Source organism: Triticum aestivum, chromosome 6B (genome assembly GCF_018294505.1).
Source record: "Triticum aestivum cultivar Chinese Spring chromosome 6B, IWGSC CS RefSeq v2.1, whole genome shotgun sequence".
Lineage (NCBI taxonomy): Eukaryota > Viridiplantae > Streptophyta > Magnoliopsida > Poales > Poaceae > Triticum > Triticum aestivum.
Genome location: NC_057810.1, coordinates 79,930,866 through 79,944,269, shown reverse-complemented (window position 1 = coordinate 79,944,269; position 13,404 = coordinate 79,930,866).

The window sequence follows — 13,404 nt, the reverse complement described above, 5'->3', positions numbered from 1 at the left end:
TTCCCAACAGTGGCATCCGGGCCAGGTCTATGCATAGATGATATGCACGAGTAGAACACAAAGAGTTGTGGTTGGTCATAGTCATACTGCTTTCCACCAACGTCTTATTTTGATTCGGCGGTTTTTGTGGGATGAAGTGGTCCGGACCAACCTTACATGTCCATGCACATGAGACCGGTTCCACCGACAGACATGCAACTAGTTTTGCATGAAGGTGGCTGGCGGGTGTGTGTTTCTCCTACTTTAGTTGAATCGAATTTAACTACAGCATGTCCTTGAAGAAGGTTAAAATATCAAACTTGATGAAACACCATTGTGGTTTTTGCGTAGGTAAGAACTGTTCTTGCTAGGAGCCCGTAGCAGCCACGTAAAACTTGCAACAACAAAGTAGAGGATGTCTAACTTGTTTTTGTGGGGCATGTTGTGATGTGATTTTTTTAAGATATGATGTGATATATGTTGATGTATGAGATGATCCTGTTTTGTAATATCGACAACCAACAGGAGCCTTAGGGTTGTCTTTTTATTGTATGAAGTGCAAGCGCCATGTAATTGCTTTACTTTATCACTATGCGTTAGCGATAGTTGTAGAAGCAATAGTTGGCATGACGACCTCGACGCAAGGACGCTATGATGGAGATCAAGGTGTCAAGTCGGTGACGATGGAGATCATGATGATGCTTTCGAGATGGAGATTAAAAGCACAAGATGATGATGGGCATATCATGTCACATATTTTGATTGCATGTGATGTTTATCTTTTATGCATCTTATTTTGCTTAGAACGGCGGTAGCATTATAAGATGACCCCTTCAATAAATTTCAAGATAAAAGTGTTCTCCCCGAGTATGCACCATTGCTAAAGTTCGTCGTTTCGAAGCACCACGTGATGATCGGGTGTGATAGACTCTACATTCACATACAACGGGTGTAAGACAATTTTGCACATGCAGAATACTTGAGTTAAACTTGACGAGCCTAACATGTACAAACATGGTCTCGGAACACTAGAGACCGAAAGGTCGAACATGAGTCATATAGTAGATATGATCAACATAGAGATGTTTTCCATTGATGACTACCCCATCTCACGTGATGATCGGACATGGGTTAGTTGATTTGGATCGTGTATCACTTAGATGACTTGAGGGATGTCTATTTAAGTGGGAGTTCTTTAGTAATTTGATTAATTGAACTTAATTTATCATGAACTTAGTCTTATAGTTTTGCGTATCTATGTTGTAGATCAATGGCCTGAGTTACTGTTCCCCTGAATTTTAATGTGTTCCTAGAGAAAGCTAAGTTGAAAGATGATGGTAGTAACTACATGGACTGGGTATGTAACTTGAGGATTATCCTCATTGCTGCAAAGAAGAATTATGTCCTTGATGCATCGCTAGGTGAGAGGCCTGCTGCAGGAGCTGAAGCTGATGTTATGAACATCTAGCAAGTTCGATCTGATGATTACTCTATAGTTCACTGTGCCATGCTTTACGGCTTAGAACCAGGACATCAAAGACGTTTTGAACGTCATGGAGCATATGAGATGTTCCAAGAGTTGAAATTAATATTTCAAGAAAATGACTGGGTTGAGAGATATGAAGTCTCTAACAAGTTCTATAGCTGCAAGATGGCAGAGAATAGTTCTGTCAAGGAACACATACTCAAAATGTCTGGGTATTACAATCACTTGACTCAGTTGGGAGTTGATCTTCAAGTTGATTGTGTTATTGACATAGTTCTTCAATCACTACCACCAAGCTATAAAGACTTCGTGATGAACTATAATATGCAAGGGATGAACAAAAGAATCCCCGAGCTCTTTGCAATGCTTAAGGCCGCGGAGGTAGAAATCAAGAAGGAGCATCAAGTGTTGATGGTTAACAAGACCACTAGTTTCAAGAAAAAGGGCAAGGGAAAGAAAGGGAACTTCAAGAAGAATGGCAAGCAAGTTGCTGCTCCCAGGAAGAAGTCTAAAGCTGCACCCAGCCTAAGACTGAGTGCTTCTAATGCAAAGGAACTAGTCACTGGAAGCGGAACTACCCAAAATACTTGGCGGATAAGAAGGATGGCAAAGTGAACAAAGGTATATTTGATATACATGTTATTGATGTGTATTGATGTCTGCTAGAACTACGTCGGTATTTCCCCAAAGAGGAAGGGATGATGTAGCACAACGACGGTAGGTATTTCCCTTAGTGATGATACCAAGGTTATCGAACCAGTAGGAGAACCACACAACACAATGTAAACAACTCCTGCACACAAATAACAAATACTCGCAACCCGACGTGTTAAAGGGGTTGTCAATCCCTTTTAGGTAACGGCGCCAGAAATTGGCAAGTGGATGGGAGAAAGTTGTAATAGATTGGATAAATAGACCGCAAATAAAATAAAGTGCAGCAAAGTATTTTTGTATTTTTGGATTAATAGATCTGAAAATAAAAGCAAATAAAAATAGATCGCGAAGGCAAATACATTAAAGAAGAGACCCGGGGGCCGTAGATTTCACTAGTGGCTTCTCTCTAGAAAAATAGCAAATGGTGGGAAAACAAATTACTGTTGGGAAATTGATAGATCTTCAAATACTCATGACGATACCCAGGCAATGATCATTATATAGGCATCACATCCAAGATTAGTAGACCGACTCCTGCCTACATCTACTACTATTACTCCACACATCGACCACTATCCAGCATGCATCTAGTGTATTAAGTTCATGGAAAAATGTAGTAATGTAATAAGAACGATGACATGATGTAGACAAGATCTATTTATGTAGAACCCCATCTTGTTATCCTTAATAGCAATGATACATACGTGTTGGTTCCCCTTCTGTCACTGGGATCAAGCACCGTAAGATCGAACCCATTACAAAGCACCTCTTCCCATTGCAAGATATTTAGATCAAGTTGGCCAAACAAAACCCAAATATTGGAGAAGAAATACAAGGCTATAAGCAATCATGCATATAAGAGATCAAAGAAGACTCAAATAACTTTCATGGATAAAAACATAGATCTGATCATACACTCAAAGTTCATCAGATCCAACAAACACACTGCAAAAATAGTTACATCATATGGATCTCCAAGAGATCATTGTATTGAGAATCAAACGAGAGAGAGGAAGCCATCTAGCTACTAACTACAGACCCGTAGGTCCACAATGAACTACTCACGCATCATCGGAGAGGCACCAATGAGGATGATGAACCCCTCTGTGATTGTGTCTAGATTGGATCTGGTGGTTGTGGAACTTGCGGCGGCTGGAATTGGTTTTTGTCGACCCCCCTAGTGTTTCTGGAATATTGGGGTATTTACAGAGCAAAGAGGCGGTGCGGGAGGCCACCGAGGTGGGCACAACCCACCAAGGTGCGCCTGGGCCCCCAGGCGTGCCCTGGTGGGTTGTGCTCCCCTTGGAGGACCGCTCTGGTACTTCTTTGGCCCAACAGATGTCTTCTGGTCCAGAAAAAAATCCACAAAACGTTTCGCTGTGTTTGGACTCCGTTTGGTATTGATTTCCTGCGATGTAAAAAGAACAAGCAGAAAACAACAACTGGCACTGGGCACTATGTCAATAGGTTAGTACCAAAAAATGATATAAAATGATTATAAAATGATTGTACAAAATATCAACGCTAAAGCAAGTTATCCCTAGCCCATTATGCTTAGTCATTAATCCATTCATGAAACACACTTGAATACTAGCTATACCCAATGCTCAAGTACGATCATAGTGCCCCTTAGTTGGTGCTTTATAAGAGAAGATGGAGACTCCAGTAAAAAATAAAAATTGCATAAAGTAAAAGAAAGGCCCTTTGCAGAGGGAAGTAGGGATTTGTAGAGGTGCGAGAGCTCAAACCTTTTGGGAGTCATACTTTTCCCACCAACGAAAACGACATAGAGTTCCCAACACATTCCATGCTAGATATATCATAGGCGGTTCCTAAACAGAAAATAAAGTTCATTCCTTTTTCCACCATAATTTCACTTTCCATGGCTAACCGTATCCACAGGTGCCCTCCATACCAACACTTTCCAAGGAATTTATTATTTGACAACATAAAATAAATTCATTTTTCATTTCGGGACTCGACATCCCTAATAACTTTGCGGTACTCTCGTGCAATGACAAGTGAATAAACACTCATCGTGAGAATAACACATCTAGCATGGAAAATATTGGCCACCCCTCACCGCCTCGCGAGCGGTACAAGCACACAAAAGAGAAATTTATTTTGTAAATTAGAGATGACACATGAAAATTTTCTTAGAATGGCATGGAAATACCGCATATAGGTAGGTATAGTGGACTCATATGGCAAAACTGGTTTAAATGGTTCTGGATGCACAAGTAGTGATCATACTTAGTGAAAATGAAGGCTAGTACAAATATTGAGAAGCGTCCAACCCAAAAACAAAAAAATCTCATAAGCGAGCATTAAGCATTACTAACACCAAATAATGCACCACAAGTAGGATGTAATTTTCATTGCATAACTATTGACTTTTGTGCTTGCATAGGGAATCACAAACCTTAACACTAATGTTCTCACTAAAGCATAATGACTCATCAACATGACTCACATATCACATTGTCATATCTCAAAACCATTACGAAGAACCAAGTTTATTTTGTCCAATGATCTTCAAGAAAGTTTTTATTATATCCTCCTCGGATATCTATCACTCTGGGACTAATTTCATATGTTGCTTTTAATAAGCTCAAACAAATATAAGTGAAGAACATGAGCATCATATTTCTTTCTCTCAAAATAATCTAAGTGAAGCAAGAGAGAATTTCTTTAAAAAATTACTAACTCCCAAATAAATCTAAGTGAAGCATGAGAGCATTTCATCAAAAATAACAAAGCATACCGTGCCAAAAAGATATAAGTGAAGCACTAGAGCAATTCCAAGGCTCTAAAAATTAAAATGAAGCATAGGAACAAGCATAGCATAATTTTTGGCTCTCCCAAAAAGGTGTGTCCAGCAAGGATTCAAGACTTAAAATAAAAAGAAAAACAAGCAAAGACTCATATCATACAAGACGCTCCAAGCAAAACTCATAATATGTGACGAATAAAAATATAGCTCCAAGTAAAATACCGATGGTCGTTAGAAGAAAGAGGGGATGCCACTCTGGGGCATCCCCAAGTTTAGTTGCTTGATACTTCTTGAATATTATCTTGGGGTGCCTCGGGAATCCCCAAGCTTAGCCTTTTTGCTAATCCTTATTCCTTCATCCATCATAATATCACCCCAAACTTGAAAACTTCAATCACACAAAACTCAACAAAACCTTCGTGAGACCAGTTAGTATAAGAAAGAAAACAACTACTATAAGTACTATTGCAAACCCATTCATATTTTATTATTGCATTATATGTATTGTACTCCAAATTTTCTATGGCAAAAACTCTTCAAAGAAAACAATAGAATCGTCAAAACAAGCACACAACGCAAAGAAACCAGAATCTGTCAAAAACAGAACAATCTCTAGCAATCTGGAAACTTCGTATACTTCTGTAACTCCAAAAATTCCAAACAATTAGGATCACATGGGAAATTTGTATATTAATCTTTTGCAAAAACAATCAACTCAAAATCACTCTTCCGTTAATAATGGGAATTTGTTTCGTGAGTGCAAAAGTTTTAGTTTTTCAGCAAGATCAAATCAACTATCACCCAAATCATCCCAAAGGCTTTGCTTGACACAAACACTAATTTAAACCACCAAAACACATCTAAATAGAGGCATAATTGGGTATTTTATTGAAAACAACAAGAAAACCAAAAAGCAGAAAGATACAAGTTGGGTTGCCTCCCAACAAGCGCTATCGTTTTACGCCCCTAGCTAGGCATAATGCGAATGATCTAAGTGTTACCATCTTTGTTCTTGTTTTCCTTGGGGGTACTTTTGTCACGGGTTTTTGAAAATAAAACATAAAACACATTATCCATTGAAATCTTAGCACTATCAAGTTGCTTATCATCATAATCCCTTTGATTTCTGGCAGCAATCCAAGAATAGTGTTGATTAACATCATTGAAAACTTGTTGGATCATGTCTAAAACAAGGACTTGCTTTTTAAGATTCTCATCGAAGATTTGATTATTCCCAAGCAAATGTCTCAACGCATAATCACTATTATAAAGAATTTCATCAATCACGGGTTTTTCATGATTCATACTATAAAAATCAAAGATTTCCTAGCTTCCTGTATTATGTAGTCAAACTCATTCATGAGAACAAGAGTGGCTAACTTTTTAGCTTTAGGATTCATTATAACGGGTAACTCATAGAACAATCTTTGCAAGGTAGGATGAGTACGAATAAATTTATTTTCAATTTTCAGAACTAGTGCTAAAATAGCTTTCGCATAAGATTTCGTCTTTTTAAGTATAGGAGCATCATCAAGACTTAAATTTCCAACACAATTGAAAAATTCTTGGATATGTTCTTTTCCCATGAAATTCCCTTGCCCCAAGACACAAGTTTTGGCATCCAGATTACCCATACGCTCCATTTTAGGAGTTAGGCCATCATTTGTTTATGCCATACCAAAATCACTCATGATTGCAAGCAAAAAGATAGATCTGATGAGAAAATGGTGAATGAAAAAGAGGGCGAATAAAACGACAAACTTTTGTGAAGGGGGGGGGGGAGGAAAACGAGAGGCAAATGGCAAATAATGTAAATTGCAAGGAGATGAGATTTGTGATTAGGAACCTGGTTGATGTTGATGATGTCTCCCCTGCAACTGTGCTAGAAATTGTGAGTTGTCGGGAGACTTTCTTGACTTGATCCTCCCTGGCAACGGTGCCAGAAATTCCTTTTGATGACTGCTAGAACTACCTTGGCATTTCCCCAAAGAGGAAGAGATGATGCAGCACAATGAAGGTAGGTATTTCCCTTAGTGATGAGACCAAGGTTATCGAACTAGTAGGAGAACCACACAACACAACATACACAACTCCAGCACACAAATAACAAATACTCGCAACCTGACGTGTTAAAGGTGTTGTCAATCCCTTTTGGGTAACGGCGCCAGAAATTGGCAAGTGGATGGAGGAAGTTGTAGTAGATTGGATAAATAGATCGCAAATAAAATAAAGTGCAGGAAAGTATTTTTGTATTTTTGGATTAATAGATATGAAGTCTCCAACAAGTTCTATAGCTGCAAGATGGCAAAGAACAGTTCTGTCAGTGAACACATACTCAAAAATGTCTGGGTATTACAATAACTTGACTCAGTTAGGAGTTGATCTTCACGTTGATTGTGTTATTGACAGAGTTCTTCAATCACTGCCACCAAGCTACAAAGGCTTTGTGATGAACTGTAATATGCAAGGGATGAAGAAAAGAATTCCTGAGCTCTTCACAATGCTTATGGCCATGGAGGTAGAAATCAAGAAGGAGCATCAAGTGTTGATGGTTAACAAGACCACTAGTTTCAAGAAAAAGGGCAAGGGAAAGAAAGGGAGCTTCAAGAAGAATGGCAAGCAAGTTGCCGCTCCCGGGAAGAAGCCTAAAGCTGGACCCAAGCCTAAGAATGAGTGCTTCTAATGCAAAGGAACTAGTCACTGGAAGCGGAACTACCCAAAATACTTGGCGGATAAGAAGGATGGCAAAGTGAACAAAGGTATATTTGATATACATGTTATTGATGTGTATTGATGTCTGGTAGAACTACGTCGGTATTTCCCCAAAGAGGAAGGGATGATGCAGCACAACGATGGTAGGTATTTCCCTTAGTGATGAGACAAAGGTTATCGAACCAGTAGGAGAACTACACATCACAATGTAAACAGCTCCTGCACACAAATAACAAATACTCGCAACCCAACGTGTTAAAGGGCTTGTCAACCCCTTTCAGGTAACAGCGCCATAAATTGGCAAGTGGACGGGAGAAAGTTGTAATAGATTGGATAAATAGACCGCAAATAAAATAAAGTGCAGCAAAATATTTTTGTATTTTTGGATTAATAGATCTGAAAATAAAAGCAAACAAAAATAGACCGCAAGGGCAAATATATTAAAAAAGAGACCCGGGGGCCCTAGATTTCTTCTCTCGAGAAAAATAGCAAACGGTGGGAAAACAAATTACTGTTGTGCAATTGATAGAATTTCAAATACTCATGACGATTTCCAGGCATTGCTTATTATATAGGCATCACGTCCAAGATTAGTAGACTGACTGCTGCCTGCATCTACTACTATTACTCCACAAGTCGATCGGTATTTGTCACACTCTAAAATTTTTGTGGTTTTTGTTTTCAGAAAGAGCCTTGCTTGTTTTGAAGAAGGTCATTTAAACCCTTCTTAAAAACCTCTCTTCTAAGTTTGCCCTCTAAAAATCTTTTCTTGGATCTAGTTTTTTCTAAAAGGAAAACCTTTTTGGTTTTGGGCTTTTATTTGAGTTTTGATCCATTCTCGTTTACCATGCCTCTTATGGTAAAACTCCCCCAAAACCCCTCCTTCCACTTTGGTACAACCCAAACATTCTGTCCAAACTAATAAAATCCATTTTTGGAGTTTATTCCAATTATTTCTTTTCCCAAAATAATTCTGTCCTTTCTTTTGAGCCTAGGTGATTTGCAAAGCAAGTACCTAAATACCTTTGATCTTTGATCTCAATTCAACTCCTCTGGATGGTCCTTGGTACCCACAACCTAGAACCATCAAGATCTACTCTTCTTCTTTTCAAAATTTTCAAATTTCACCCTCTGCAAGTTTGGACCAGATTTGTCAAATTTGGTGAAATTCATATCTCCACTCCTCCAAATATTCCAAAAAAATTCAGGCAACCTATAGTTGCAATGAGAGACCACTCCACCAAAAACCATCTCAAGAAAAATCCCTACATGCGAAAATCATTCTGTCGAACACATGGCACACACTGTTACTGTTCATATTCAGTAAATTCAGAGATTCAGTGTCGTTTCTTCGTCAGTAGTTTCAGTCACATGTAAACTGTGCATTTGGCTCGTTGCTCACAGCCCCTCCCTCTTGTCCAGAGCACGACACGCGCGCTTGGCACGTTCCTGGTGTCGGTGGCACCATGGCCCGCCTGCGCCGGCGTGTCTTGCGGCGGCAGAACCACCGTAACGGCCGACAGGGGGCAACCCTGCAGCATAACGCCATTCGGCGCCGCCCAATCCTCCTGAGAGCTCCGTGTGGCCACCTCCTTGCCAGCGCACGCATGCAGCACCGTCGCCGTGGCCTGGCACGCGCAGAGCGCGTTCTCTGCCGCTGACGTGCCGTGCGGCCGTTCCGTCGAGGACATGCCATAATCCTCCCTCCCTTGCTGAGTTGGACACTGGGATGGCACTAGTGCTTCACCTAGATGATGCTCAAGCCCCTAAGCCGACCGTCCACCCACAACACTATCGTAATCGCCCGCCGGACTTATCCGTTCACGGAACCGCCTCGGGCCGGCTATATATAGCCCCCCCGAGCTTGCTCTCGCCCCCGCACAACTCCACCACCTCACCAGACCCTGCCTAGCCACTGGAAGAGCCTCGAGGGGCCCTTCTTCCTCAACTCCGGCCACCTCCGTCCGCCTCGGGCTCCGGCAACGTTCTCTTCGGTGAGAACTCCCCCGCCGCCCTACTCTTGCCCGTAGCCTCGTACCACAACCAGGAGGCTAACCCCCACTTCAATTTGACCCCCGCAGCTCTCTTCGGCAAGATCCACGACCACCCGAACCACCATCCGCCAGAGCAAGGGCCGCCGTCGACGTGGTGCTCGCCGGCAACCTCTACCACCACCCACCGACGCGGAAAGGTGCACTGAGCACGAAGGTAACCCCCGATCACCTTGGCTTGCCGTGGATCGCCATTGGCGACCACCGCAACACTCGGGCACCGTCGCGCCCTGTTTCCCTCGTTTGAAAATTCAAACCTGACGGGTGGAGCCCGCCAATCAGCCTCTCAGTCTTTTCTTTTAAACGAACCGTTTTCTGGACTTTTCCACAGAACCCCCTGGAAGTTTTCTGTTTCATTACAGATGGGTCCTTGGACCAAAACTCTTATAACTTTTAAACAGAAAATGGTTTTTGATTGATTCTTTTTCTTTCATCTTTCTTTTTCTGTCTAGTTTTTTGGCATATTTATTTGAAAAATATTTGGAACACTTTTCTGTACACTCACGGTATTTACGTTACGTACGTACTTTTTTATACCGTAGATACCGGAGGAGGTGACGGAGCTGCGAACTTCACCCAGTTAGGCTCCGACTACTCCGAACCAGGCAAGCATGTTTGAACTCTTGATATGATGAGTGGTTGTTGCATGTTTGCATTTTTGTATAGTCATGGCATGTCTATGAACATTTCTTTGAATGTTATATTTCATGCACATAAGTGGAAAGTAAGTTTCGGAAAGCATTATGTTCTTGGATACATATTTGCATGGCCATGTGATGGCATGAGGATGGGTAAGATGGAAGTGTTGTGACATGCCAGTCTTATGCCAGATTATTTGACTTCCGTGTCATCGTGAAACAAATCACATTCCCATTCATTCCTTCATGTACTGTCACATGTTTTCCGAAAGGAATATGGCTTACTAAGTTGAGAATCGTTTTCATGGTACACACCAAATAGAGAGGCCGGACATGGCCCTAGATTAAAGCCCGTCATCCGGTCAGGGGGCATGGGTGTTTCCGGTTGGGACCGAGAGGGGGGCACCCCTTAGAGCGCGCGTATAGAAATTTGATCCCATGCTATTCGAGGTTGTGACCTCCCGTCTCAAAGTTTTTCTTGGACGTTGTCCAGGGTGATTCCTGGCATCGTGAGGTGAAATGGGTGTGTACTAGTTAAATGTGTTTCTACTGAAATACCATAAACGGAACTAGTCCTTCGTGACTACGGAAATCCGTTGGCTGTGGTCAGTTAGTACAATCTCTGTAGAGTCTCAAATTCTTTAAATCATCTTGTACTTGTCCAAAGTACTATATTCATCTTATCTTGTCAGATATCAACCTCGGTGACAAAACTCCGGTGAACTACATGTGTGTAAATCTGGTTAAAAGTTTATTCTTGTGGATGGACTAACCTGTTGGTTACCGTTGTTATAAAGCCCTTTCTGTGATGTCGCTCAGACATCCGACTGTGGCATACTTGTTATTTACCGTTGTTATAAAGCCCTTTCTGTGATGTCGCTCAGACATCCGACTGTGGCATACTTGTTATTTACCATTGTTATAAAGCCATTTCTGTGATGTCGCTCAGACATCCGACTGTGGCATACTTGTTATTTACCGTTGTTATAAAGCCCTTTCTATGATGTCGCTCAGACATCCAACTGTGGCATACTTGTTATTTACCGTTGTTATAAAGCCCTTTCTGTGATGTCGCTCAGACATCCGACTGTGGTATACTTGTTATTTACCGTTGTTATAAAGCCCTTTCTGTGATGTCACTCAGACATCCGACTGTGGCATACTTGTTATTTACTTTTGTTATATAAGCCCTTTCTATGACGTCGCTCAGATGTCCGACTGTGGCATTTCTGTTACAAGCCCTGTCTGTGACGTCGCTCAGATGTCCGACTGTGGCATTTCTTTTATAAACCCTGTCTGTGACGTCGCTCAGATGTCCGACTGTGGTATTTCTTTTAAGCCCTTTATGTGGTGTCACGAAGACGCCCGACTGCGGCATTTCTTTCAAGCCCTTTATGTGGTGTCGCTTAGACGCCCGACTGCGGCATGAACTTTGTTTGTTTACCTTTTGAGGCATCGCCCCAGACACCCGATCGGTTTTCAGTTATTTATTTTTATCTATCAGTTAACATTATTGTTGGTATGAGCATCATTATTATTATTCATGACGCCTTCATGCATACATTTATTATATCTTTTGTCCGAACTGTCTTGCGAGTACTTTCAAAGTACTCACCTGGCTTGTTGATTTGGCCAGATGTTGATGAAGGCGATCTCATGGATGAAGAGTTCGATAGCGAGTTCGACGCCTAGAGGAGTCCCAGTCAGTCCCGTGCGATCCTGTTTTGGTCACTGTATCATATCCGCTTCCGCCACCCCAGAATAAATTCATCGAGCCTCACCTCGACGCTCGATGAGCTACCAGTTAGGAGTCAAGTTATCCACCACCACTTTTTACCTCGAGCTAGTAGCATGCCACCACACCCCTGTGTCATAACCGCCCTTATGTAAGATATTGGCGAGTTTGTAATAATTTGTTGAGCAGCCTCAGCTCAACCCTGTAATATATTTAATGCTACTGGTCATCGGTTCATCAAGTATTTGTCTACCAGTGAGGATGACTTTGCCTATACTGGGATCTAAAGATCGATTTTTTCAATAATTATTTTATTGAAAAACCGGTCGTGACAGTATCCAGCATGCATCTAGTGTATTAAGTTAATGGAAAAACAGAGTAATGCAATAAGAACGATGGCATGATGTAGACAATATCTATTTATGTAGAAATAGACCCCATCTTGTTATCCTTCATAGCAACGATACACACGTGTCTGTTCGCCTTCTGTCACTGGGATCAAGCACCGTAAGATCGAACCCATTACAAAGCACCTCTTCCCATCGCAAGATAAATAGATCAAGTTGGCCAAATAAAACCCAAATATCGGAGAAGAAATACGAGGCTATAAGCAATCATGCATATAAGAGGTCAAAGAAGACTCAAATAACTTTTATGGATAAAAACATAGATCTGATCATAAACTCAAAGTTCATCGGATCCCAACAAACACACCGCAAAAAGAGTTACATCATACAGATATCCAAGAGACCATTGTATTGAGAAGCAAACGAGAGAGAGGAAGCCATCTAGCTACTAACTACGGACCCGTAGGTCTACAATGAACTACTCACACTTCATCGGAGAGGCACCAATGAGGATGATGAACCCCTCCATGATGGTGTCTAGATTCGATCTGGTGGTTCTGGAACTTGCGACGGATGTAATTGATTTTCGTCGACTCCCCTAGGGTTTCTTGAATATTGGGGTATTTATAGAGCAAAGAGGCGGTGCGGGAGGCCACCAAGGTGGGCACAACCCACCTGGGCGCTTGGGCCCCCAAGCGCGCCCTGGTGGGTTGTGCTCCCCTCGGAGCACCCCTCTGGTACATATTTGGCCCAACATGGTCTTCTGGTCCAGAAAAAATCCACAAAAAGTTTCACTGTGTTTGGACTCCATTTGGTATTGATTTCCCGCGATGTAAAAAGCAAGCAAAAGACAACAACTGGCACTGGGCACTATGTCAATAGGTTAGTACAAAAAAATGATACAAAATGATTATAAAATGATTGTAAAACATTCAAGAATGACAATATAACAACATGGAACAATAAAAAATTATAGATACATTGGAGACGTGTCATGTACCTTACTAATGCTCGTAGCAGCACCTGGGT